A 27,156-nucleotide genomic window follows, 5' to 3' on the forward strand; every position below is an offset into this window, starting at 1 on the left:
AGAGAAGAAGCAATAGTCCAGTGGTTAAGGTTGGGTCTGACAAAGATTTGAAACCACATCTCCAGGGAGTGTTCAAAGCATTACCTCAATCAAAATTCCTTTTCATGATTTCTTTTTCTCATGGAAGGGTCACAGAAGTTGTGGATGCCCCATCACTGGAAGTGTTCAAGACCAGCTGGATGTGGCCTTGAGCAACCTGGTCTGGTGAAAGAAGTCCCTGCCATCAGCTGCAGAAACTAGGTGGTCACTGAAGTCCCTTCCAACCAAACCTCTGACCTGCCTCCTTTCTGATGCCTTTTGCCTTCTTCATTCCCACCAAAACATGAAGGGGTTGAATAAGCTTAGTCAGAAGGAACAGGGCAAACTACTCACATAGCTCCTGCTCTATGTGGCCTTCAGCAATGCTCCCGAGCCTCTGGGGAAGAAGGGTGCTCCTGCCTTGGGAGGCAATCATGCCCAATATGACCCTATGCATCCAATTCCTCTGGTATCTCTGCGGCCTCACATCACTAAATTAAAGAGACCGTTATGAGTCAGGAGGGGATGGGCAAGAGGAAGCAGGTCACCCTTGCTTGAGTAATCTGCAGAGTGGAGCCAGTGTCTAAATGCTCAAATGCCTCTTTTACCACTTGCAAAGGCTCAAGCACAGCACGCCTGTTTCCTAACAGTGAAAGGTGGCACTAACCAAAAGTTCAAGGGTTCTGTCCATAGGACTTCTGTCTTAACTATTGTTGCACGAACGAGTTAAGCATCTTAACATTAGGTCTAGAAAGATCAGTGCACAAAGGGCTCTCTGTGTTCTTCTCATCCCCTTTTTTTAGTTCTAGATCTTAGTCTTTCAAAACAAGAATAGGACAGATTTTACTCCTTTTGTAGAATAAATTAGCCTAAATGCTGAAGTCAGTCTTTTTGGACCAACATAGATTCCACCAAGGCAAATCAGTGTTGTTGGATTCATTCTTTAGGACGGATGAAGGACAGTCCTTCCTTGGACAAACTAGTGTTGGTATCAGATGGCAAGAACAGAAAAATATCCCACTGCAGACTGCACAAAGATACATTTCAGTGCTTCAAAAGCTGAACAATGGCATGGCCCAAGCTGTGGGGTTATAGAAACTGTCCTTCCCTGTCCACATCCCAGGAATGCCACCCATTCTGTGCCTTGTCCTCCAGACATTTAACCCATGTACAGGAGCCTGAAATGGGATCTAAGCCCCCGTGTTACAGAGGAACCAAAGCACTGCCTGATGCTCGCATAAAAACCAAATTCAAAACCACACATAGCAGAAACCCACCAAAAGCATACTAGGATGGGAAGAAAGCAAAAAAATGATCTGAGTTTTTTACCAGTTCTGAAGTAAGAAATCAACGGAGTGTTAGTGAAATATAAGCTTTTCCTCCTTGGACAACCCTGTTTCAACATGCAGGTGCACACATGCTTGATGTATATCAAATTATACAGTAACAGCACATGCCATCACTGCTTTTGTAGAGAGTAAATAGTGCCAGGAAAGAAGCACCTTTGAACCCAGCCCTCTGCTTCCAGTCTCAAGTGACTCAAAAGAAGGGCTGTCTGAAGATGTATAGTAGAGGGTCAGTTTTACTCACGAGCTAGGAGAGCTATAAATCAGTCACTTTAAAACAGAATAATAATAACGAAAAAAAAAAAAAAAAACCCCAAGAAAAATCCCTGAGGCTTTCTGGGAAGAAATAAAATTGGGGGGAAAAAAGGTAAAGATGAAAAGCACCTGTAATCTCTTTAATGTGGCACTGAAGTTCTTATGAAGAGAAAGCAGAGAAATGATAAGAAAAGAAAAGAAAGGAAAAAAAGCAGCCCGTTGACAACTAGCTGCAGATATGTTTTTCTAATGGGCAGTAGGTCAGCAGGGCATTCCCATCTGGCATGCTTAAACCGGAGCTTTGATGATGTTACATATATGATTTCAATACAAATTTGATCTTTGTGGGGTTGAAAGTCTTTTCTGTATGTGTGTGTGCATGTGTATCACTGCATGGATGATAGCTTTCCAGTGGGGAAAATAGGGTGATCTGTAGGTAATGATAAAAACAGCAGGGGTTGGGTTACACCTCAGCTGTTTTTAGGGTTGGGCGGGGGAAAGGAGAAGAGAAAGGAAGAGACAGCGACAAGGGGCTACAAAAGTCAGGACAGAAGGGAACAGGAGAATAACTAAGGAGTGGCTTTGCCCTCAGCCTCCTACACCCTGCCCTCCACCTGAACGCAGAGCAGGAACTACCACACCCCCCACTGCTGCCTATGCCCACGTCTGCTTCCAAGGCTCAACAGTTGGCCAAGGCAGTGATGGTAAAACACTTTGCTCCATTTTTAATGACAATTTGTATCTACATATAGATGAAAAGACACCTTAGGCATCCTCCTCCAAAAGCACTACGAAAAAGGAAAGACCACGAATACACATTCTGCTTTGATGTTCCACATTGCTTTTCCAATCTAATTCAATAATGACTGTGTAAACAGACTAGAGTCTGTAAGAGTTCCCAGTAAATTAGACACTTGCCTTACACTAATGAAGTTAAAGAATGTTCGCAAGGAGCAGAAGTCAAGGTTTGAAGCACAGATTAGGCACAGACTGAGCAGATTTGGAGTCTGGCTTTTAGAAAACCCTACACTACAACCTCAGTAATCTCTTAAATTTAATTAATGCAGGCTTAGGATAGGTTAGCAATAATTACATGACACTATACTTTCTCTTAAGGTGCATAAGATCCCCAGAGAACATCACTGTTTGTGCTGGCATAGATTTGTTGTACACTCAACTGCACACAAAACAAAAGAACATGCAAATGCATTTAATCAAATAGATCCTAGGAAGCAATAAATTGCAGCAAGAACAAATAAGGAGTTAACAATTTCTGATGGTTTTACTTTGCAAAGGGCAAGATAGGAAGGAGGATGCTTTTTTTTTTTCTTCAAATTTAATTTCACAACCCCTGTAGATTATATTCCAGGAAATTATTCCGTTATGTGAATACTGTTACTGAATGACATTTTGGTCCCATTATCTCAGACTCTTCTTGGCACGTGTGTCAGATGTGATTCACCATATGTTTAATGACATGCAGCACACTGGTTCAGATATATCCTACTAATGCAACCTGCCAAGAGAGCCTCTATTTTCTTACGCTTCGTGTTACAACTTAACTCAGAAATGCCTCAGTTAGTCACACAGTCCTCTTCCAATTTTAAGATCTCCCATGTAGATTTATGGAACTTTAAACAACAAAAGAAAACCTCTCGAGACAGATAAAACTGCTTTTCACAAACTTGAGAAAGACGGAATGCTATTTAACTGTTAGCACTGGGAGTATCCCGATCCCAATACTTTCTCCAGTATTTTTGAGCTATTCTTGTAGAGAGACTTCCCTGTGTGATACCATGTAGGATTTTTATACTGAGACTGTTTTCCCAGACCAACAGTTTTTCCACAACTCCAGCTTGAGCTTGGAGTTGTTGAAAAACAAACAAGCAGCAATCCCTGCCCAAAGAGTTTACGTTGTTTCCTTCCTCAAAGTGGAGTTAGGAGAATTACCAGCTGTAAACTGCTTTGAAGGTAGAAGAAAAAAAAAAATAAAAAAAAATTGTGTGCTAAATATTGCTGTCCCCATGAGTCAACACAGACTCCTCAAGATGCTCTACTAACCACTTATACTATGATAAAAATAGTAATTTAGAGCAATAAGCTAGATGCTTTACAATTGGTGGCTCAGGAACAACAAGCAGCATCAAGTGTTACTGTCTGTGATTTGCCTGCAAGGCAAATCTGCTTGAAGGTTAAACCTAACAAATTTCCACTCATTCAGTCAGATATGTTTTGTTCAGTCCCTTTAGCCCAATGAAGGCAAAGAGCTGAAGGTACTTCTGCCCCACAGAGAGCACAGAGCAAGTGGTGGTGGTGCCCATTACAACTCCAGGACACGTGGAGGTGTCCCACCCACACTGCCCTCACACTCACGGAGGCAAACAGGACAGCCGGCTCCTTTGCTCAAATATGTGAGGTGATATCTGAAAAGGAAAGCACAATTAGATCCCACTGAGTCACCATCATTGCATCTGAAGGTATGTGCTTCAGGTGGACACAAAAGAGAACACTACACCTGAGCACAGTGCTACTGATGCACCATGGAATACAGCTTTCAGGAGAAGCAACATTTTCAGTTCTACTGCTGTCCAGAGATCTGATGGGAGCAGAATGCATGGATTGGGAGATGTGTTGCAGAAGGGTGATGTCAGAAACAGGAACACAGCGGTTGTACTGTGTACTTCACCACCTAAACTTACTGGATTTGGCTTTGATTATCTGGCTCTGAAGACTTGCACTGGGTTGAGAAAGCAATAAAACCACGCACAAGCAGGACAGGAGGGCAGCTGGGATGCCCAGAAGCTGTGCAGCATGCTGTGTGCAGCCGAGCAGAAGGGGATCTGCAAACACAGCCACAGCACAAAGCGGCAGCTTCAGGAGGAGGTGACGAGCTCTGGCAGAGACTTCATACGGGAGGGAAATCCCAGTCACACAAAGCCCCCATTGCAACCTAGCTGTATGGAAGTCACCATCGCTGCTCACCGCATCCCTGACCATGCTGCACTGCTGCTGCAGAGTGGCACTGAGCCCATCTTGGGGGATTTATTTTTGGCTGGCTGGTCTCATTGAAGCTATTATCAGCTGGGAAGGGAGATGTGCATCACCATCATCTTATGCTTACCTCAAATGCACAGCTTTTCTTGTCTGCTTCTTACATCTCTAACCCTCCTCTGACATCCAGCAGTAACACAGAATAGAACATCCTGACTGGAGAGCACCCAAAGGGACAACTGAGTCCAACTCCTGTCTCCACACAGGACCACCCCATATCCAAACCCTACATCTAAGAGTGTTGTCCAAACACTTCTTTAACTCCTGCACCTTGGGACCATGCCCACTGCCCTAGGCAGCCTGTTCCATGCCCACCGCCCCCTGGTGCAGACCCTGTCCCTGACCCCCACCTGCCCCTGCCCTGCACAGCTCCATGCCATTCCCTCAGCCCTGTCGCTGTCACACAGAGCAGAGCTCAGCGCTGCCCTCCGCTCCCTGTGAGGAGCTGCAGCCGCCATCAGGCCTCCCATCAGCTCCTCTGCTCCGGGCTGAACATACCCAGAGACTTCATCTGCTCCTCAGTCCTTGCCCTCCAGACCCTTTTCCACCTTTGCACGCCCAAGATTTGGTGGCTTTGTACCACATCTGACTGCCCCACAGCCTCCCCACCACCTCAGCACTCACCCAAGCCTCTCGTCACAGTCAGCAGTTCATCCGAGTGACACAATTACTCAGCCAGACGTGGCTGGAAGGAGATACTCAGCCATCCCCATGACACACAGAAAATGTACACTTCATTGCTTTTGGAGCTTCTCTTAGGAAGGAAAGCAGCGCAGCTTCTGCAGTAGCAGACCCAAGCACAACTTAGGGCTGCAATAGGCAGCACTGTACATTACCCTAGAGCTGTGGGATGCATAGGTTTCTGACCTTTTTATATTGTGTTTAATATAAAAACAGCCCTTACAGAATCACAGAATGGCTTAGGCTGGAGGGGACCTTAGAGATCACTGAGATGGGGTTTAGGCCATATTACTGACTAGTGACACCGGGTGTACGCATGGATCCTAAGCCAATAACAGCATTTGGTCTCACTTTGCTTTGGGTATCCCTGTCACTGCAATGGCTCTGAGCACTGGGGAGATGCATCCTTTGTGCCAGCTTGGACCTCTTTCCTGGCTTACTTACTGTGAATTGAAGTCCCTATAGCACCTTGCATTGTGGCTCACCCACACGAGCAGGCCAAGCTGTTGAGGCTGTGCCAGGGATCTGGCAGTTGAGCTCTCTTACTGCAGTCCACATTTGCAGCAGAGCTTTTATTTCCCTTTGCAAATAATATTTCAGCTTTTTTAGGAAGAGTCCGTATGACGCATCAATGGAATCACAACTCCCATAACTCCCATTGTACCCCTGGATCACATTCAGGCTCCTTGAGACAGCCACCAGCTGTCAGAGAGGCTTAAACAGGGGGATCCCACGTACAGAAATATGGGAATGCAGAAGAGTGCTTTAAACAACTGCTTAACGCACTATTTGCAATACTACAGCAGCAACAATATTATCACTGAGATTAGTGTTGCTATATAGCATGACTTCAGCATAAACAGGAAGGAAAGCTTTATGTCTCAGTACTGTGCTGCCAAGCCCCATCCCAGCCTTCTGGGAGAGCACCAGTGCCAGGGACCTGGAGAGGCATGATGGAGATATGCGATGCACTACCTATAGTTTCAGACTCTTCTGCATATGTCAAAACACTGAACAGCTTTCCCTTCCCTCCAGGAAACAAAGGTGTTATTTTCCAAATGCTGTTTCACTACAAGATTAAGTGATGCGATGCAAATGGAGACAAAGTGTGCAATACTGGAGTTAATCAGAGAAAATAGGGGCCGGGAGGGAATCCCACGGGGGTGACACATTTATTTCATTATTATACCACAAATGACATTAAGTATCCACCGAGTCCCTGAAGGCAGCATTCCTGCATAAGAAGCAACCCCACTCACCAAGCACAACTGAACCTGTGACCATTCTATAAATAAAAGGTATTTACAAAGAGAGCTGTTAAATATTTATTTTTCTCTTCAGATCAAGTTCTCTGTTCATCTGTGTCTGCACAGCACCAGGGAGCAGAGGAGCTCACCTAAAAAAAGACCAGGAACCAGTCCAGAGTCCGGCCCCAGCACCAGCCTCCTCCACAAGCTGGCGAGGGAAAAGCATCCAACCTTGCATAGATGAACAGGCAGCAAACAAAATGGGCATGAGCTCATCCGGCAGGCAACGGTAGAGCGAGGAAGTCCAGCAACAAAGCGGCATTTAAGAAATGCTACCAAACCCCGTCCTCATAGAGCAGCTTGGTGTTAAGCATTAAAGAAGCGACAACCTTCAGTTGTCAAGTGTAACTGCAGATTTGCATTACATTTGCTTTGTGTCTTGGGAACACGCATACGTTTCTCACAACTAATGAATTACAGTGATTTATTCGGTTTTCTCCTTTGGGAAGCTGACAGTTCTGAGGGGGGGGGGGAAAAAAAAAAGCCAGCAAAACCTGTGGCTCTGAATACACTTCACTGCTAACCCTTTGTAGTAGTGTTTGTAATAGTTTTTACTCTGGCTTGCCAAAAGCTGAGTTTTAATTAAATATTAAAAAGCTATTTGTTAAAATAACGTCGCCATAGCAACTGGAGAAAGCTAAAACACCTCAGTGTTTCTGACTCACAGCATATTAATCAACCTCCAGCTATTATATCATGAGCACCTCCCGCCAGGCCTGTGCCCCCCCAGCGGGGCAGCGATTCGTTGCTGGACTCTGCCCCGGGTTCAGCAGGGCCAGCTCCTGATCCCAGCCAAGCATGGGAGCCATGAGCTCCACTGCAGCTCCTTGTCTATTTCATAGAGTATTGCAGAGTCTTATCACAGAACGGCTTGGATTGGAAGGGACCTCAAAGCCCACCCAGCCCAACCCCTGCCATGGGCTGCCTGCCCCCCACCAGACCTGGCAGCCCAGGGCCCCAGCCAACCTGGCCTTGAGCACCTGCAGGAATGGGGCACCCACAGCTCCCCAGGGCAGCCTGCGTCAGTGCCTCACCACCCTCCAAGTGAAGGGTTTTTAAAATTGCTGCTGTCCTGCAGCAGGTGCTTGCCTACCGCCAGGCCCAGTGTGTGGAGTTGAGTCATCAAGGACCCAGGCAACTTTGATTTGAGGAAGTGGAAGCAGAGGCAGAAGTGTGGCTGCATGGCTCAGATGGAGCCAGGGACAACCTTCCCCTCCCCAGCAGCTTCATTTCTCTCTTTTAGCCTCCCCTCTGCTCATCTTTTTCTAATGGAAAAAAAAAAAACCTAATTGCATAGTTATTAATCAAAGGGAATGTGATGAATATTACAGCATTTGTACGCCAGCATTGGTTTCCTGCTGCTTTGTTTGGGTGTCACAGACTGTGACTATGACAACCGCAAGCAGTTACTGGACTGATGTCATTTGTGACATCATGCTTAATGGAAAAGAAAAGGAAGAAGAGACACGACCAGAAATACAAAGAATGGAACAAAACCTGCTTTCTTCTTTTTTCCTCACTCCTCCCAAGCCGGGTCTTGGGAGATGGCTGCGCTGGGGCTGCTGGAAAGCTGGAGCAGCTCTGGTGTTAGCAAAGCCTGGGATGCGCTGAGCACTGGGGAAAAGCTGCCCCCGGCTGTAGGATGGATGTAGATCTGATGTCACATGGAGGAAATCTCCTCACCCCCTCCTGGCTGAGGGCCGAGGGCACAATCCAGTGCCAAAGCCCTGCACAGAGTGCTGCCACACACTGCTGGCAAAGCTTTGCTTTGCTTTGGTAAAAAGTGTAAATTCACTGCTGAATTCCAAATAATGAAAAACAATCCTGCAGCCCTCAAAACCCATCCAAATGATATGTAGCAGAGAAAGGCTTCCTGCAACAAGAATCTCCTTCACAGCACACATCCAGAAGTTCCATCAGAAAACAGTCCATTTTTCCAAGCTTTCTCAATCCACAGAACGTGCTTCTTTGCCCTCCACACTCGCCTGCCGGACCTGCCATGTCTCACCAGCCCTGATGCTGCAGCCTGTGCCGGCATCTCCTTGTCCCCTGCACAGCATCCCAGTGTGGGACAGGTGCCACTCTGCTGTGATGTGTCTCCCTCATAGAATCACAGAATCATTTGAGTTGGAAGAGACCTTTAAACGTCATTTAGGACAACCCTCCTGCAATGAACAGGGACACCTACAGCTAGATCAGGTTGCTCAGAGTGCCACCCAGCCTGACTTTGAATATCTCCAGGGACAGAGCATCCAATACCTCTGTTCCAGTGCTTCACTGCCCCTATTGTAAAATACTTCTTCCTTATCTCCATTCTGTTCCTTGCAGCAGGACAGTGTCTTTGCGAGCTGCCACGTGACACAAACTATCTCCAGCAGGCAGGTCGCACTCTGTGAGTGTCAGGAGATAACTGAGGGTGGATGGAGGAAAGCAGAAAAGCAAAGCAGCCTTCTCTCCCTCCTCTTGCCGGCACACCTTTCCAGGCTGAATGCCCAAAGGAGATGAGCTCTTCCACCTCTGGTTTCTCCTCCACCTTTTTGTTTCTCAGTAGGCATTGCCACGCTGCAGCCATCTCCCACTGCACAGTTCCTCTTGGCTTTGGTCAAACAGCCTTTCACAAGCCAGAGCATGAGAAAACAGGAAAATGGGAATTTACTGTCTCCTTTCTCTGCTGAACAATGATGCACCTTACTGCAATAACTTCAGAGTAACATCTGAGATTACATGAGTTACCTGGGCAGCTTCCAAGCAATTCTGCTTTATCTCTCACCCTCTTAACACAGCCATGATATATCAGAGCTCCTGCATTGCTGCTTTGCTTTGACTTAACACAGACAGCATTTGCGTGGCACCAGCATTGTGCCTTTGAAGAGCTTGAGCACAGCATAAGCAGGTCCCCCTGTTTGCTCCTCTCGCAGCAAGCAGCGAGCACCGTGTGGGTGCATCAGGACACACATTCATCAGGACTTCAGAGATGCTTGCAGAGCAGAGGCCAAATTTCAACACTGCCTACTTAACAGAGAATGAAACATCTGAAAGCAAACGTTGCCTGAACAGCATTCCTAATGTACGGTTATGCTATACAACGTGCTACACAGCACCTTTCAGCTGAATGCATCTTTCTAACACAGTCTCTACCCATCCCATCTCTCTGCAGCCAGCACAGTGCAGAGAACAAGGCCAGAGTCCCTCAGAGCGATGCTTTGTAAGCGACTGACAAGAAATAAACTCACACCTTGATTAGCAGCTCTCCTGTGGCAGCCTGAGCACCAAGGAAGGAGGAAAAACACTTTTGATTCAAAAGGAGACTAGACGATGGACCTTACTGAGGACAAATCCCAAACACCATCATGATCTCATGCCATTTTTCTCCCAGAAAAAACAGGACTCATTGCTGGAATCCATCACAAAAGGCTGAAAACAGGATTCCCTATTGCTGGGTTTTTGCTTATCCATTTCTGAATGCCTGCCAGTTATTTATTTAGCAATTTTTACCATGTTTTTTTTTTCTGAACGCTGATGGACTCCATTTCATTCCTGTTAGCATAACAAAGCCCTTTCTTTTTTCAGGCTGATTTCAATTTGGGGTTTTATTCTGCTGTAGCCCAAATAGATTTGTGTTGGTGTAACAGAAAACAGGCTGTATGCCACCAAAATAAAAATGGAAACAAAATTCTGCTGATTTCCAAGTAACCGTAGATTTCTACCACCAACAGAAGAGGGTAAAAATGGGGTTGGGCTGATTTTAAAAACCTCAAAAAAAAACACAACCCTTGTACAAGTGCTCTGATAGGAAAATGTATGGAAAAGCAGTGAATTGTGGTAATGCAGAAGGGAAACCCTCGGTTTTCCTTTGCTTCCATGCGTAACTATATTGGAAAACAATGTTTTCCATTGCTTCTATACGTAACTATATAACTAGATACCTGTTTAGCTATATACATAACTACAATAGCTATGTATAGTTATATATATAGTGTGCATACATGTATGCACAGTATACATGTACAACATATACACACATATATATACTCTCTCTCTCTCTCCCCCTCTCCTTCTAAATATAAGTTACATATATATATATATATATATGTATGTATATGTATATACACACACATAAGATACTGGCTGAGCTGCTTTGAAGCAAGGAATGGAGCCAGGCAGGCAGATGTCTCACGTGGTGCCAAAGTACCTCTGAAGTTCCTCGATCAGATCAGACAGGAGCCAAATATTGTGTTGTTTTCTGTGTTGATGACAGGGCTGCACTGCTATATGCACACACACACACTCAAAAACAACCTCATGGCAAACCCATCTTTTTCTCCCCTTTTGGAACACGCAAGCTTTCTTCCTGAGAAATTCCTTGCCTCAAGTCTCCATTAATGTTTTTTGTCTTTTAATGTCTGGTAGGGTTTGAAATCAACAAACAAGTTTCAGACGGTGCTAATGGTCCATTCTATTGACCATATTCACAGTCAAATGCATTCATGTGGTTCATATCTGCAACAAGATAATTACTCAGCCTATGTGGCAATACAATGCTGACTTTATTTTGTGGGTTGCAAAGAGGTGCCAGAGACACACAACTGGTTCCAAAGTACTGGAGTTACTTGCTGTAAACAGTTCTGTCTTCTAAAAAAATTTCTTTTTATTCTTCCTTCTGTTCGAGCAAGCTCATGTTTCTCACTTAAAAGGAAAATAGAAATAAAACATCTACTCACTGCACTGTATTTCTTACATCCTGGGAATTCAGCACTACTTTTGAAGGCGAGCAGAACTTCAGACACCTACAAAAGAAAGGGAAAGCTGTGTAAGCCCAGGAAAACTGGGGAGAAAAACAGCAAAACAGCAACCATCCCACCCTGCTGCAATTAAGTTTATTTGACAGCACCCAAGAATGCTGACGGATGGGAACTGCAGCAATGCCTCTTCCATGACTGCTGACAGGACCACGCAGATGTGCTCCAGGATGTCGTGCTGCATACCTCAGGAGCCCCTTGGGAGAAAGAAAATCCACATTTCCAAGGCCAAGCAGACAGCGGGGAGCGATCACATAGGGATGTCCTGAGATTCGGCTGCTGTTGGGCTGGAAATACCCACAAGCATCTGCAGCAGCAGACACATACCAGAACCAGCCCTGGCTACTGGGAGCCTCAACAAAATGCTTGTGGCCCACTGCCCTTCTCCTCCTTTCAAGGACTCACCAGCTGGATCCTAAAGCTAACATTAGTTTTCCTCATTTTCTACTTTTTTTTTTTCACTTTTTTCTTTTTTTTTTCTGCAGATGGGAGAGAAAGGTCTGAGAAATGCCCTGCCTGAGAGTGAGGGAATAAACACCAAGGATATGTGAAGGAAAACGAGGGGTCAAAGGGTGACCTGAGTGAAAGCAATACATCCAGCCAAACTCACCCCTCGTGAGACAGAAGCTTATTGATTGTTTTGGCAGTGCCCAGAACGCAGCTAAAGCTGAATTTGAAACTTCACACACTCTGTGCTATCTGGATACGGGAAGGTTGGCTGGGAAACTTGACAAGTCAGAGAAATAACCTGAAGTCTTGTGCTCCTTTCCAGCAGGCCAGGGAGTCTAAGGCTCTTTTCAAAGGAATCACAGAATCATTAAGGTTGGAAAAGATGTCTTAAGATTATCCAGTCCAACCATTAACCCATTTCCAGCATACCAATAAACCATGTCCCTCAGTGCCACATTTCTTCAGCACCTCCAGGGACAGTGACTGCCACCTCCCTGGGCAGCCAGCTCCAGATACAGCTTCCACATACGAGATACAACTAGATTTCCTGAAAGAATATCAGAGCTACTCAAGTAGCCAGGAGCTACACAACCGAAAGTACTTCTTAAGATCTCAGAATAGAAAAAGCTCCATGTTTATTCACAGATAAATGGCAAACTGCTTCCCATCTTCTCCACCTCAAAGTAAGGCTAAATGCTAGTTTCATCACATCGTAACAGAGAACACCTCTACCTGCTGAAGGGGTGGAAACTGCCTGACACTGGGATTTTGGGATGGAACCTCCCATTCTCCCATGTTGTGCTATAATCCTAGTGCCAAGCAGTTTCAGTATTTAAAGGGGTCAGTTCAGTGATCTTGTAGAGAACCCACTCTCTGAAATCTGCCTTTTCAGTGCTGCGTCCAACATACAAGTGCTGCTGCCTTAAGAGGCCTCAGAATACCCCTGCAAATAAAATGCTTCTAACCACCAACCAAATACCTACAGTGCTAAGTAGCCCTGTCATTCCTTTCATCTCCAAGCGCTAGTTAGAGAGTTAATTAAAATAAATACATTACATACAGGGTCATCGCTTTTTAGGATTGTGTAACGAGTCTTTCAGCTGTTGGTGCTTTTCCTTAACACTCAGCTGATCCAGTTTCTGTGAGGCTCCCAGCTTTAGGAAACATGAAGCAGGAAGAAATCGCTGGAGTGACTAAATCCAGCTCCTTGCCTTTGTGTTTGTACCACGCAATCCTCTTCAGAATGCACGGTAAGAAATTCCACCCCTTGCTGCTATGAAAACACGATTTAACACAGCAGCTCAGAAACAAGTTGGGAATATACATATACACATATATATGCATGCATATTCCAGATCTTACAAACAGTCTCCCGGTGCTGGGAGATATACTGCTGCGTTTGAAAGTTTGGAGTGAGGCAATAGTGAAATACGGAGTCACAAACACATTTTACATGGAAAAGTCTTTTTTTTTTTTTTTTTTGCAACTGGTGTGTGATTAGTAATACAAAGAAACCGGGTCTTGCTCAGCTTTGTTCAACCTGAGCAATCCTCCTTGAGCAGCTCCTCTTGAATGGACCAATGCAAACCGAAGCACCAGCCCGAGCCCTGCGTGGTCATTTGGGATGCTTGCTAGAAAGAAGTTGCATACCATAAAAAAGCAAAACTAAACTAAAAAAGCCCACAAATAAACAAAAAGACTTCTAAAAGTATTTCGCTTCATGAACACCAGCAGGTTCCAAACATCACACCTCTAACCACCTGAAAATGGGATTATTTTTCACTGTTTGCAACAAGATTTCCTCCAAAAAACTGCTGAAATAACTTTAGTGAACTCAAATGTAAATCTGGAGCTGCTCTTAGGGCATAGAAGAGAAATAGTTGTACTTTTTAGCAGCTCAACAGTAAAGTTCCTCTGAGACTCTCTCAACCTAAGGAAATAATCAATTTTGCAAAATAACATTTTACAAAGAGAAATGGAATTGGGAGTCCTGAAAGCATTTGCTTTCCCCAGCTGCGCTTGAGTCAAAATAAAATAAAATAAAAGCCAAACTTCTCCTTAATCTCTTTTCCTGAAACATGTCAATTTGGGAATTTAACCCCACAGCCTGCCTGCCCAAAACACTGATGTGGAGTACTCTAACACCAACCTCTGCCAGCTGCCAGCAGCTCTGTGAGGCTTTGGTGACCCATCACCATACTCCCACAGTGAGCTGCCTAATTGCCCAGATTTGGGAAGTCCCACGCTCTGGCTAAGGGAGATGCAATGGGTTGAGTTCTCATCCCTCTATCTGACCATCTAAGCTTGCTTGGCCATGCCCTGCCTGACATGGCATAAAGGCCACGGGACAACAAACACGCAAGTAAGCTCCTCAGCCCCGGCTGTCTGTATCCCAGGAGGCATTTATTGAGTTTTCAGTCTAGCTTAGATCCCCCAAAACTACCATGATAAAAATTACCACCTTAGTTGAGGTGAATTTCTTTGAGCTAGAACAGAAATGCCTTCTATCAAATTAAATATTCACAGCTGTGTAGGAAAAGGATGGTTTACAGCCTGGAGATTACAGACTGTTATTATGGCATGATTAGAAGACACAAGCTTTCCTGGAAGTTGTCTGCCTCAATGCACTGAAAATCCCCATTATCCTGGTGGGTCCTGAGCACCCTAGTGTCTATCAAGGCACTGCTGTGTGTTGTAGCTGCTCCACTCTGGGTCTTCAACCAAGACTGGTGACCCTCTGCAGAAGGAGAGAATGCATTCATGAAGATCCCTCACTCCAACACACTTTTATAAAGCTTATGCATTCCCATATGTAAGACACGTGCTTAAATAAAGCAAGAACAGCACATCTGAGCACAGACGCAGGGAGGAGAATACATGGATGGTACTTCTGGCAGTGTCAAAGTCCTACCCTGGGTTAAGCCAAACCACTTCACATTTCCTCTGTTTGCAATGCTAATAATGAATGCACAGCTGGAAGGTTCAGTGCAAAGTTTAATTAAAATCATTACTGCTTCTATCCCTTAACAAACCCATAAGAGAAGTCCAGTTTCCATCAAATACCTGAATAGGCACTGTACAAGCTATTAGAACAGAAAACATAGCCCTGAGGCTTCCAAGAACGTTCACCAGATGTCACATCGTGCGACTGGGAACACCCAACGATGCCTGCATGTCCCTGCACCTCTTCATCCCAAGACCTCATCTGTGCCCCCCAGGGCACTCAGCTGCCCTTCTCCAGCACTGAGATGGATGAGGAGATGAAGCCTCCTACGTGTGATGGGCATGGTAGTGATGGGTCAACGGTTGGATCAGATGATCTTAGTGACATTTTCTAACCTTAATGATTCTATGATTCTACAGAGGAAGGCAGGCAAGGCTGGGAGAGAGAAGGTTGCTGCAGCTTCTGGCATAGATGGGCACGGCAGGCAGCTCCTGTGAGGGACCATCCTCTCCACCCTGGCAGCATGACAGCCGTGAGCACAAGGTTGTGGTCCATGCTGCCTCTCCACTCAGTCCATACAGCCTTTCCACACTTCCCCTCCCCATGATATACCCCATTGGGAACCAAGTTATAGAACCAAAATGAAAGAGAATGGGAAAGCACTGCTCAAAGTCAACTATATCTACTTTTCAACACATTGCTTAGCTGTGGATGCTAGCACAAGATATACTACTCTCTATTCTATTCTCTTAACTGTTTCTAGTTTCCTTCAACAAATCAAAGTGTTTTCTTGAAGGGTGAGAAATTTGTATCATATACCATTCTCAGTTTGCTGCTGGCTTTGAAGAGAAGAATGCTTGGTTGTGTAAGAAAATTCAGTGATGTCCTGCAGTGTTTGGCCATAGCCAATTTATTTGGCTTTTAGTGGAGTTGAACTATTTCACATTATTCCTATCCCTTGCTTTTCAGACTGTCAACCTCTGAATAGTTACCTATGAGATGAGGTACCAAAGGCTCACCCAGAGCTGGGAAGCTGTCCTACTCTCTTTCTGCCAGAACCAGGACTGACAACTGTTTTTCATCACTGCTTGCTATAGTAGGACTATTGCAGGACACTTTTGCTACCCAGCATATGTACAGCAATAATTTTTATTTCAAACCACCTAGCTGTGGACTATTCATCTATGAGAGCTGCTCTGAAAGTTATGCCTCCTATTTTATAATGTTGGCCTGCAATGTCAGAGGTGGATGTTGGCAGTATGGCAGTAGTGGTTCAGCCTTCCCACCAATATTCAGTTACATGATGTTGCTGTGTGACAGACAGCAGCAGAGGGGCAGTCTGACAAAATGGTATCTGACATGGAAGCATGTATGGAGTAAAGGTCACTGAATTCCTCCATACAGAAAAAATGGCACCCACTGACATTCATCAATACTTGCTGAATGTTTCTGGAGACCAAACAGCAGATGTGAACACAGTGGGGTGGTCAGGAGTGCATTTCAGTAGTGATGACAGCAACATGAAAGATAAGCCACGTTCCACATGGTGATGCACAGCTGTCACATCATGAAATGAAGAGTGTCTTGATCAGCTCATCTGCACAGCTCAGTGGATTACAACCAGGGAACTGTGTACAAAGCTGAATATTAGCTTGAAAGTATTGGAAACAATGGTGGCAATGTTGGAATATCACAAAATTTGCACCAAGTGGGTCTTATGAATGCTCACACTGGAATAGAAAGAACCCCGTATGCAAGTTTGTGAGGACCTGTAGAACCAATTTGAGGGTGAAGGTGATAGTTTCCTGCATCACATCATTACTGGAGATGAGATGTGGTGTCACTACATGCTGGAGTCAAAACTGCTGCCCTAGGACTGGCAATGTGAATTTCCCATTAAAGAAAAAATTCAGGATGCAGCCCTCAGCAGGTAAAGTCACATGCACTTTCTTTTGGGACAGGAAAGGGCTGATGAAAGATGGAACAGCATGGACAACATTTTCCTATCTACGATGCTGTCACAGCAGCTGTGAAACAGTGGGTCACCTCCAATGGTACAGATTTTTAAGACTGTGGCATGCAGGCTCTTGTTCATTGCTGGTGAAAATGGTGGTGACTATGCAGAAAAGGAGTGTTTTGTAGCTAAGAATTTGCTCTATCAAATAGTGCTGTTGCGCTCTTTTTACCTGTTGTATCCATGAAAATAAATAGGAGGCACTACTTTCAGAGCAACCTATGTACTACCTAGTTTTCAACTCCAAGGGATGCCCAGTCCTGGTGTTCAGATCCATCCAGGTATCATCATACAAGATTGCTGGGGAGACACAGAGGCTGTCATACACCAGGGATGCAGACAAGTATCACACACTCCTTCCTTCCCCCCACAAATATTTAAGCTCAAAACAATGGTGATGCTAAAGAGGAAAAGATCAACACAGAAAGATAACTGCAGTGAACAGAATGCGAAAAGCATTCTAAATCCACACCAGCCACCACAGTTTAAATGCATGTGCCAGCTTGGAAAGGACAAGGGTTACCATTCGAGATTCCCTACAGTTGGGATCTTGCAGGAGCATATGCCAAATGATGCGAACAGCAGTCAATGAGCATCTCCCCATATGTGTACAAACCTATTTGAGTTAGACTGCAGCCAGAAACATCACTAGCTGTTTTCACCACTTAGATTCAGTGTCAGAATGACACAATTTAAAGCCTCCCAGTACTGTTGTTGGGTTTGGCCTGGTCTCTCCAGTTTCAGCCTGATTTCCTCACCAAATGACACTCAGCCATACTGCAGTCTTTCTCCTGCTCTTAATTCATTCCTCCTTTGTTTCCCTCAACTCCCAAGCTGAAAAGAGAAGAAAAACAACTTGAAAAAAAAAAAAAAAAAAAAAGGACCAGTTGAGGCCAGCCAGCAGTTACATTTTGCTGCTATAAAAATAAATCTGAGAGGAGGGGGTTTCCCTCATCCGGCTATTTAGACCATTCCTACTTTTGGCTGTAAGTATCAACGCATTTGCAAATTGCTACCAAACACAGCAGCCGTCAGTGCAAAAGTGGTACGAGCGACAAAATGAGCACAGGGTGTAAATATAAAGCAAAAAATTGCTCCGTTCAAGTAATGGTGTCTGTTTCTCAGCTGTGGAAAATCAGCGCCGGTAGGTGCTGGTATATCTTTTTATTTTCAGTAAGAGCATCTCTGTATTGACATCAGGGAAACTGGAGCCGAAGCACCAGCAACCACTGCTCAGGTGCCAATGTCTTGCAGAAATGCTGTGAAAGGGCAAAGTCTGCGCATACTGAGCACTGAAAAATGGCACACAAGGGCAGAACTGATGTCTTCTGTGATTGCCATGCAGAGCAGGGCTGGCATCCTCTTGTGGCAGAGATCCCTGTCCTGGTGCGGCTCCCTGGGCAACCCAAGGCTCTGATGGCTTTGCATGTCCCTAGGACTAAAAGTTTGGTAGGAAAAACCCATGAACCTGTCACTTTTTGTCTGTTTCTCTTTGTCCTGAGGATTCCCAGCACAGCCTGGGCACTGTATCAGGATATTCTGTTAGGAATCAGTAATTTGGGTCCCATCCTTTCCCTCCAGCCAGATCTTAAATTTTATTTTATTAAGGCAGAGAATACAAAGAGATGGAACAAAACTTTCTCCTTGCAGCCTGCTCATCCTGCAGCCCCACCAGTCCGTCCTACCCCTTCATCACCCTCATGGCAGCAAGGGCTGTACCGAACATGGATTTGTTATGCCTCCAGATCCCACACAACCAAACACCCTCCAATATTCTTGGAAGCCAAGAGAATACAGGCTCAGGCACTGAAGCTTCTATACATAAATTCAGACAGGACCCTTTATTATTTTCCACTGTTCTAAATGCATGTAAATTAAATTAAGATTTGGAGTCTTGTCTTGAAGAAAGTCTGCAGCAGCAGAAGCTTTTTCTATCTGATTTGGGATCCAGGGCACAATTACATTTCTGAGAGCAAATCCACGTACTGCTTAAATGCATCTCTGCTACACACTCCAGGAAAAGAAGCTTCGAACGAAGGAAAATAAAGCTGAGTTCACATCCTACTGTGAATAGCTGTTGAGAAGGAACACACTTTCACCATTTAAAAATCAAATAAAAAAGTAGTTCATACAACATTGACCCTATCTTTCAAAATAACCTGCAATATGACATTAATTTCTTCCTTCTCATAATATATTTAATGAGGAGGAAAAAAAAGCACACATGCCACACATGCACACCCCTTTATGCACACCCTTTCTCCAAGTGCTCCTTGTTATTCTTCCAGAACAATACTTCAAAGCTGTGGAGATCACTGTATGTCACCTTTTTTTGAAAGATCAGATACACTGCATCAAAAAGCATGCAGGAAAAGTTCTAGGGCATGGAACCAATTTCTGCACACTTTTATCTGGGTCAGCTTTTCTATTGATTCTGCAAATACCATATCATTTTTTTTTTAAGCCAAGATTTTTTTCTGTTTGTTTCAAAAGAAGAAAAAGAGAAGATCAGAACTTAAGCCAAACACCCACCTGAGCCAAGGACTAGTTCTGCTGGGTGACTGCAATTCAAAACGGTAGATATAAAAAATAATAAAGTCTAACTAACTTTAAAAGAGCATCTGGATTGATTTCTAAATTCACTAAATACCATTTTCCCATACTGCCTCTTTCTTTATTGTACACATTTAATCCTCATTGTTACACACATGAGACAGCTGACAATGTCTAGGAAAGCTAATGTGAGGCAAACACATGAAAAGCACTCACACGTTTTATCATTAATGTATCTCTCCATTTCTCTGCCAACTGCCAAGTCTTGTTCCGTGGTTATGACCTATTTGGCACAGCTTCCAGCTTTGCTTTATGTTGTCTCATCAACCCCAGTGTCTGTCTTAAGGTGCTCTGTAACAGAAATAACAAATAAGAGCTAGCCTTAGGTGATGAAAGGCTGGATTTTGTTTTAGGATGAGATATCTTGAGGTCTCCTATCACCTCCATCTGCACATACAGTTGGGAAATGGAGAAGGGGTACTTCTAAGGACAAAGCCTATCAATAGGTGACAGTCTGTAGCAGTAGCAACTTGAAAGATTGCTTGTAACTCCAGATGACAACTGAAAAAAAAAATAAAGTAGTTGGGAAGTCTAATTAACTCCTGGTGAAAACAAAACTAATGAACTAACTGACTTACAAGTGCTTTTCCAGCATGCAGTCCTTTTAACTCTGAGATGCTTTTTGCACATTTTGATGGTGGTGGGAATAACTGGGAATAACTAAGCGCTGCCCAAGAGCCTGATTAGCAAGTTTACTTCTGCTGGAAGCTAGGCGCACATTTTGGCAAGATTTGGTTTTGCAGGAAACCAGGCATGTGGCAAGTGGGGACATTTACATGAGTGCTTCTGACTCAGAGCTGGAGAAGGATCTGACTCAGCTAAGCATCTCCTTCCTGGCCCTGGGACACCAGCCTGGAGGATCACCAGGATGGATTCCTAAGCTCTGTCAGAGTTGCACCTTTACATTCCATTTTCCCGCCTTGAGAGCTGAGATGGAAAAATGAGTCACAGCGTCCTTTACAGTAACTGTGTGATGCTATCAGCGCTTCCACCCCAGTACAAAAGTGAATTTGGATACACGACTGAGCAAACCCCAAAACTGGGCTGATGGTCCCCTCTCCTCATGCCTCCCTGCTAAGCTCTCTGCTCTCCAGCACTCTGCTGGCAGCTCCACCTGCTTTTATTCCAGGCATCACAAGATCATCATTGTCCACTGCAATTTGAGAAGACTAGTGGATGCAGCTCCTGCTCAGCAGAATTACCCAAAGAGATGCTTCCCCAAAGCCTGTTTGTCTCCCAAGAATGGGCTCAAGGGGCTGGGCTAAAGCATGGAATCATGAAATCATTGAGATTGGAAAGACCACTAATAGCTTGTAATCCATCAACTTGTAAACCGTAGCTTGTAAACCATCAACTCATACTGATGACTGCTCTGGACTATGTCCCTCAGTGCCACATTTACCCTTTTCTTGAACACCTGTAGGGATGGTGACTCCACCACCTCCCTGAGCAGCCTGTTCCAATACCTCACCACTTATTCTGAGAAGAAATCTTTCCTAATTTCCAGTCTTAACCTTTCCATCATCCTGGACCTGCCACCTTTCTGCTCCCCACTAAGCCATGCTCCACTCAAGCTGAAATGCAGTTTCTAATACACTGCTAATTGCAGAACTGTTGCTGTATTATATCCAGACTTCTGCCTTTTGCTGTTATTAATTGATTGCTTGGAGCTTCGCAATCTTTCGAAGAAAACGCCTTGAAAAATTAGTCTGGGGAGAATCACATTAAACAGGGAAACGAAAACGTCTTCCTAGCTGTGCCGTAAAAAGTAGGCCAGGCTTCTCTCCGCCAAATCTCCGTGTACCCCTGCAGCAGTAACAGTTGGCACAATTCTTAAAATACGTACAGGTTGTGACAAGGCCGGCTGATTAAAGACCAGCTCAGAGCGCTGGGAACGCTTAAAGCATCAGTGGTGAGTTTTAAAACTGGAGAGACATCGCGGCTTCAAAAGAAACCTCTCCAGCCTGGTGCTCATCCAGCAGCTCCTTTCGGCCCTGCGCAAGATGAGTGACCAACACAGTCCCCTCCTCTCCATCACCTCTGTGGGGATGTGCAGGACTGTTCTACCTCAGCTGCTTCCATCATTTCCTGTCAAGTATCAGTGACCCACCATCACAGTAGGTTTAATTGGGAAATACTCTCATCTCCTTATCACAGCAAGGCTGACTGGAAATTTGGCTTCATCACTCCCACGTCTCCATTAAAGTCCCCACGTTTCAACAGCACAAAACACTGCCTGGCCATGTTTTCACAAAACTCCATCTCCCAGCTCTGATGGCCACAGTCCTGGCCACTCCTCACAACCCCAAACCCTTTTCTGTCCGCCTGTGGCCTCTGTATTTAAATATTCAGGCAACTTTGCAACGAACAATGCTTTTTAAGCCTGTGCTCTTCCACATGGACTTCAATAAGCAGCTTTTGGCCACCTGTTCCACAGCGAGTCACCATACGTGGGGTGGTTGTCTTTGAAAGAGCTGTTGGGCAAATGAGTCAATGATAGGTGTAGGTGCACGTGGAACTTGGGCAGACTCTCTTAAACGAAATTTACAGACAACTACAGGCAAACACTGTGCTCAGGTTTATACACAACACCTCGGAGCAGGAAATGGTGGTTTGAAGTAGCTGGCATAGCACAAGTTTGCCTCACAAATTGTCTCCTTGTGACACTCTGTGATGACTTCCCAGTAATTATGGAGAAGCAGCGACAGCGACCAGGGTGAGTCCCCAGAGCAACCTCTGTTGTCTCAGCGCAAACAGCTCAGGTGTCATTTGTACTTATATGCTAGCATTTTCCAGATTAAATGCAGGGGATAAAGCAAAACCCTCAGTGTCTCTACTGGCCTTGATCCTAACTCTGCTACAAACTCACACATATCCCACTGAAATGACCAGGCCCCACTTGAGCCCAGAAATCCCTTTATGTAGAGCCCTTAGCACTACAAAGAGGTCTATAACACTCTGCTCAGAGATTAAGGGTGCTCAGTCATTTCATTCTAGGTGGAAGCTGAATTTGAAATGTTTTCCTACTGTTCTCAGGGGGGTTTCACATTTTACACGTGTGACAAAGGGTTGCAAGAAAATAAATCACGACTACGTAGCATTGCCTGAAACCTAAAGCATCCATGGACCAAATTTCATCACTAGCTTCAAGATGCTCAAATCACCTCTGGTACTAAAATAAAGGCAGAATGTGGTGCTGGAAGATTAAGGTCTCTCCAAGCCATGTCAAGTTATACTGTCTGTAAATAGCAGCCAAGGTAGGCTTTATTGTCATGGAATGCCAACAAATACCAGGCAGTGCTTCTGATCTATCTTAGTTTGGTGCATATAATTTTAATTAAAGCATTTAAGTAAATACAGATGCAAATCAGGCTCAGTATAGCATCTGGCAAATTGCTATCAGAGCCCCGAGGCTACTGGCAAATTATCAGCATGCACCTCCGTAATGTGAAGTTACCAGACTCAGTCTTGGTGAAGGCACTGTGAATTTTGTTTTGCTGTTTGGCTTACACTGGAAGTAAAACCTCATACTGGTACACACATAAGAGGTTAAACTGTCCTCTGTTTCAAAAGGAGCTTTTAGGAGGTAAACCAACATCATTAAAACCTGTTCTTTAGACAGCCTACGTCTAGCAAGAAGGAAAAAAACCTTTTGCATTACTGCAACACCTATCAAAGGAACTCAAAGCGCCTCTGAAATGTTAATTAATCCACACTCTTCCCAAGGGAGATCTATTTTAAAGATTGTTATATGTAGTTTGCATTATTCTTGCATTTGCCAAAGGCTCACAGGAGGGAAGCCACAGAGATCGAATCTGGACTTGGAGCCTCGATTGGCTGCTCCTCTATGTTCGATCACAAGACCTCCCTCCCCAAAAATCACAAGAACTCACTTGCACCAGAGAAGTGTGAACCTCTTTGGCCTAGATATCACTGCCTCAAAGCGGTGTTAACTTCAAAACCTTGTTAAAAGTATGTGAAGGCGATTACATGACAAGAGAAATAAGGGAAAACAAATCACAAGGGGAGAATTTTTTCTGGTTTTTGCAAATTGAAGGAATCTTCAGATCATGCTGAAAGGATCTCTGGAAAATGAAAAGGCACAGCCAAGATAATGTTCACGGTAATACCCGCACCAGCTCTGGCTGATTGTTCCTCCTCTCAAGAAACACTTCCATCTTTGCAACCCTGCAAGCAGAGATCAATTCTCCTTCTTTCAGAACCTGCATTAAGACCAATGCTTGGAAAGAGGCAATAGCTTTTAAGGAATATCTGCACAATTAACTTGAGCAACAGCAGTGATGCTTAAGCACATGCTTAACACTTTCCTTACAATGTACTTGTGAATTTCCCTGGGTATGAATTTTCCACCAGTACAAAGTCAAATAACATTTCCAATTTATTCAGAAATTCTCCAGGAAAAAAAAAAAAAATCATATTACTGATGACAAAGAATAGGACAAGAAAACACAGTAAAACACAGTAAGGTTTGTAGTCCCATGAACACGTTGACGATGTGATAAAATGTGACACATACATGACATATCATTACTATGACAACAATGTTTGGAAGGCATTTGCAACCAACATTTTGTAAGCATATGGTCATGTATTGGCCCCTTCCTGTGCTCAAAATTAAAAACAAGACAGAGGGTCAGGAGCTAAAAGCATCAAGCCACACACTGGCTTGTTTGCATTCCTGTACCTTGATATCAGTTACAATGATTGCATATTCATTTAAATGCTTTGCTCATCAACTTTTTTTGTGTTTAGTGTTTAGATTAACATATATATATATATATACATATATATAAACAGGTAAAAACAGCAAGTATTGTTTTTAAGCATTGGGATGTCGGTGTGAATCTCTCCAGTAGGAGTAAGAAGAGTGAGCTTCTGTAAGCAGAAAGTATGGAAGAGAGGGAACGGGGAAATGAGATGTGATTAAGGACATTACACTGAGGTCCTGTGCACTGTGATCTACTGGGATTAGCTAAACATGAGTGCTTCACACCCTGGGAAGCCAGGTGTCCCAGTTCAGCAATAGCATATATATGGTACAGCAGTCACATTTCAGTGTTTCAGGCTCAGCTTCTCCACAGCACCTTTGCATTTTGGCTGGATCTTCCTTTAGTAAAATCATTTTGGATCCCACTTTGCAAGAAGAATAAATGATGATTTTCACTGGATGGGGAGGAAAGAGAACACAAAGATGACACAGTTCCTGTCACGGATCTGAGACTTAACTGGGTAATGCCAAAAGATTGAATTATTGAACCAGCTTTGCTAAAAGTAATTAACTCTACACGTACAAACAGATTAATAAGATGCTTGCAAGTCTGGTGTCCCCTTAGCTGCCCATGGCACTGAGCTGGCACATCCTTAGCGACCATGTGGAAATCAGTGCCTCCTACAGTGTACTGAGAAAAACCAAGCTACTTGACTAGAAACTCATTGGACTTTCAGAACTAGGGGGGCAGAGCTGTACTGGGAAGAGGCAAGGGAGATGCTCTGTCCAAGAGGTAAACTGGTACTCTGTTTCCTCTGTCCATACATTTTTTTTCTTTTTATTTTTGGATCTTGCAACATTATCCAGTATTAAATCACGCTCAGCCAGAATAACAGCTGCTGTGCCCTATCTCAGAGAGCAGAGAGACATCAAAACCAGCCCCACAAAGAGAGCTGACAGAAGAGGACATGCAACATTAAACTGTGGCTTTCACCTCTTTGTTATGGAGGTGAATTTGAAAGCACTCCTTTAAAAATTATAGCTACTAAGAACTCACGACACAAGAAGCACCTCAGCAGCAGATGAATATCCCCATCATACTGGCAAAGTACTATGTGGTAGATGAAGCCAATGCAGAAAGCCCACTCTCTACAAAAGCACAGCAAAACTACCTCATAGGACTGAGGAAAGGTGGCTTTTCCCAGTTAAGCAAGCCTTTCCTTGGGGCCATGCCAGCATGCATGTGTCACTCAGGAATCACACCTCTTCGTGCTTTTGGCCAGGACAGCCTTGCTGGCAGAAGTCTGCAGTGTAGGCATGGCGTAACCCCAAGCTATTTTCAGAAGAAAATGAGATGCAATCTAACTTTCCAGCATCCATTACAACTTTTGTTTTACAAAATACAAAATTCAACCCCAGTGACTCTCCTCAAAAAGCTCCACCATCTGTAGAAGGGACTGCCAGATAAAGCAAGTTAAGAGATGTCAGTGGTGTGAAATGAAAGGTTTTACTAAAAAGCCAAATAGGATAGACCTCGCTGATAGGCAAGCTCTAGGTTAGTGCTGTTTGGGGAAAGGATTCAGCACCTAGAGTGAAACTATAATGCTCATGATTTGCACACTCCTCAACTGTGCAGAAGGAATCCAGCCATGTGAGCAAAGGCAAGCAAGGTGAATTCGCATTCCTGACGCAAAGGCAAGCACTAGAAGCAAAGCGCATCAGTGAGAAATATGAGAAACTAACCTTTACACAGAATCACAGAGGTTGGAAAGACCACCAAGATAATCTAATCCAACCATTGACCACCAACATACCACTAAAACATGTAACTCAATGTAGCATCTTTTCTTTACAACGGATGATTAAAATACTGTAGGACAGCTTCATCCCAGACTTAAGCAGGACCCACCGTATTTAGTCAGCTGCCCACTTCCCACATATCATTCAAACACAGATATGGCTAATGAAAAGCTCTTCTTTATAAGAAATGCTGGAGACTCACAAGTCCCTCTAGAATTATAGAATCATTAAGGTTGGAAAAGACCACTAAGACCATCTAATACTACCATCAACCCATCACCACCAAGCCCACTGACCTACTGGTACTCCACCAATCGCTAAGACGCTAAGACATTTTAAAGACTACGTTTCAGAAACCATGATTTGAAAACAGAGGCAATGGCTTTCATTTTGACAGGATATGACAGGAATATAGTGGTAAAAAAAAATAATAATAGAATGGAAAATGACTAATGAGTTCCAGTGTCTTGCAAAGTATGGTCCAGTCTTCAGCCTGAAAGTGCTGAAATCAGGAATCTGCCAAAGAGTGCAAACAGATGCACATTTCCTTGTAAGTGTTCCATGCAGCTCAGCAAGATGCAGGAGGCGCATCTGGAAACTCTCTGGCTGCAGGCAGCTTTTCAAGTTACAACACCAAGAACCATAAGCTGATATTTCTCCAAAGAAACCTTGTTCTTCTTTCAAATATTTTGTAGGATGTTAAGTTTCTACTTACTGGAAATGTTGTGTTTTCTCACATCATTAATACTTGACCATTGATGCATCTTATAGGATGCTGTCCCCAGTGTTTTGAACCACACTGGGCATCCCTCTGCTCAGGAATTTGCAACATCCTTCACCTGCAATTTAATCCCAAAGTGAAAGAGGAGGAAACGTCTGTTTTAGGTTGACTCCTCCTTACTGCCAAGGAAGAAGTAAAGGCTGTCCAAACTTATATGAAGAGCTTCATGCCCTTGGTGAGATGAGAGGGGAGATCCCTTAGGATCAGAAAGAACAGAATAGCCCTGTAAAAGCAGAGGTAAAGGCACAACAGGCAACTGAAAAAATACCAACTGGGATGTGCTCTGCAGCCTTCACTGCAACGTCCCTGGAAGAACTCCACCAGTAGAAGGGCAAATGGGGAGAGAGGAGAGGAGAGGAGAGGAGAGG

At 44.2% G+C, this 27,156-nt stretch overlaps 1 protein-coding gene across 4 annotated transcripts in view; it reads right to left on the minus strand.

Moving 5' to 3' along the window:
* Positions 1-27,156, minus strand: part of ZHX2 (zinc fingers and homeoboxes 2) — a 64,991-nt gene that overhangs the window by 25,243 nt on the left and 12,592 nt on the right. For 3 of the 4 annotated variants that reach the window (XM_042837333.1, XM_042837327.1, XM_042837351.1), the window contains exon 2: positions 11,380-11,445. The gene's annotated coding sequence lies outside the window, so the exon portion shown is untranslated. Of the gene's footprint in view, positions 1-11,379; positions 11,446-19,636; positions 19,755-27,156 lie in introns of those variants that run through there. The other variant, XM_042837340.1, reaches the window with a different exon arrangement.

The sequence above is a fragment of the Centrocercus urophasianus genome, unplaced genomic scaffold (genome assembly GCF_019232065.1).
Source record: "Centrocercus urophasianus isolate 14NV4802_14NV808 unplaced genomic scaffold, USGS_Curo_1.0 seq_11, whole genome shotgun sequence".
Classification (NCBI taxonomy): Eukaryota; Metazoa; Chordata; class Aves; order Galliformes; family Phasianidae; genus Centrocercus; species Centrocercus urophasianus.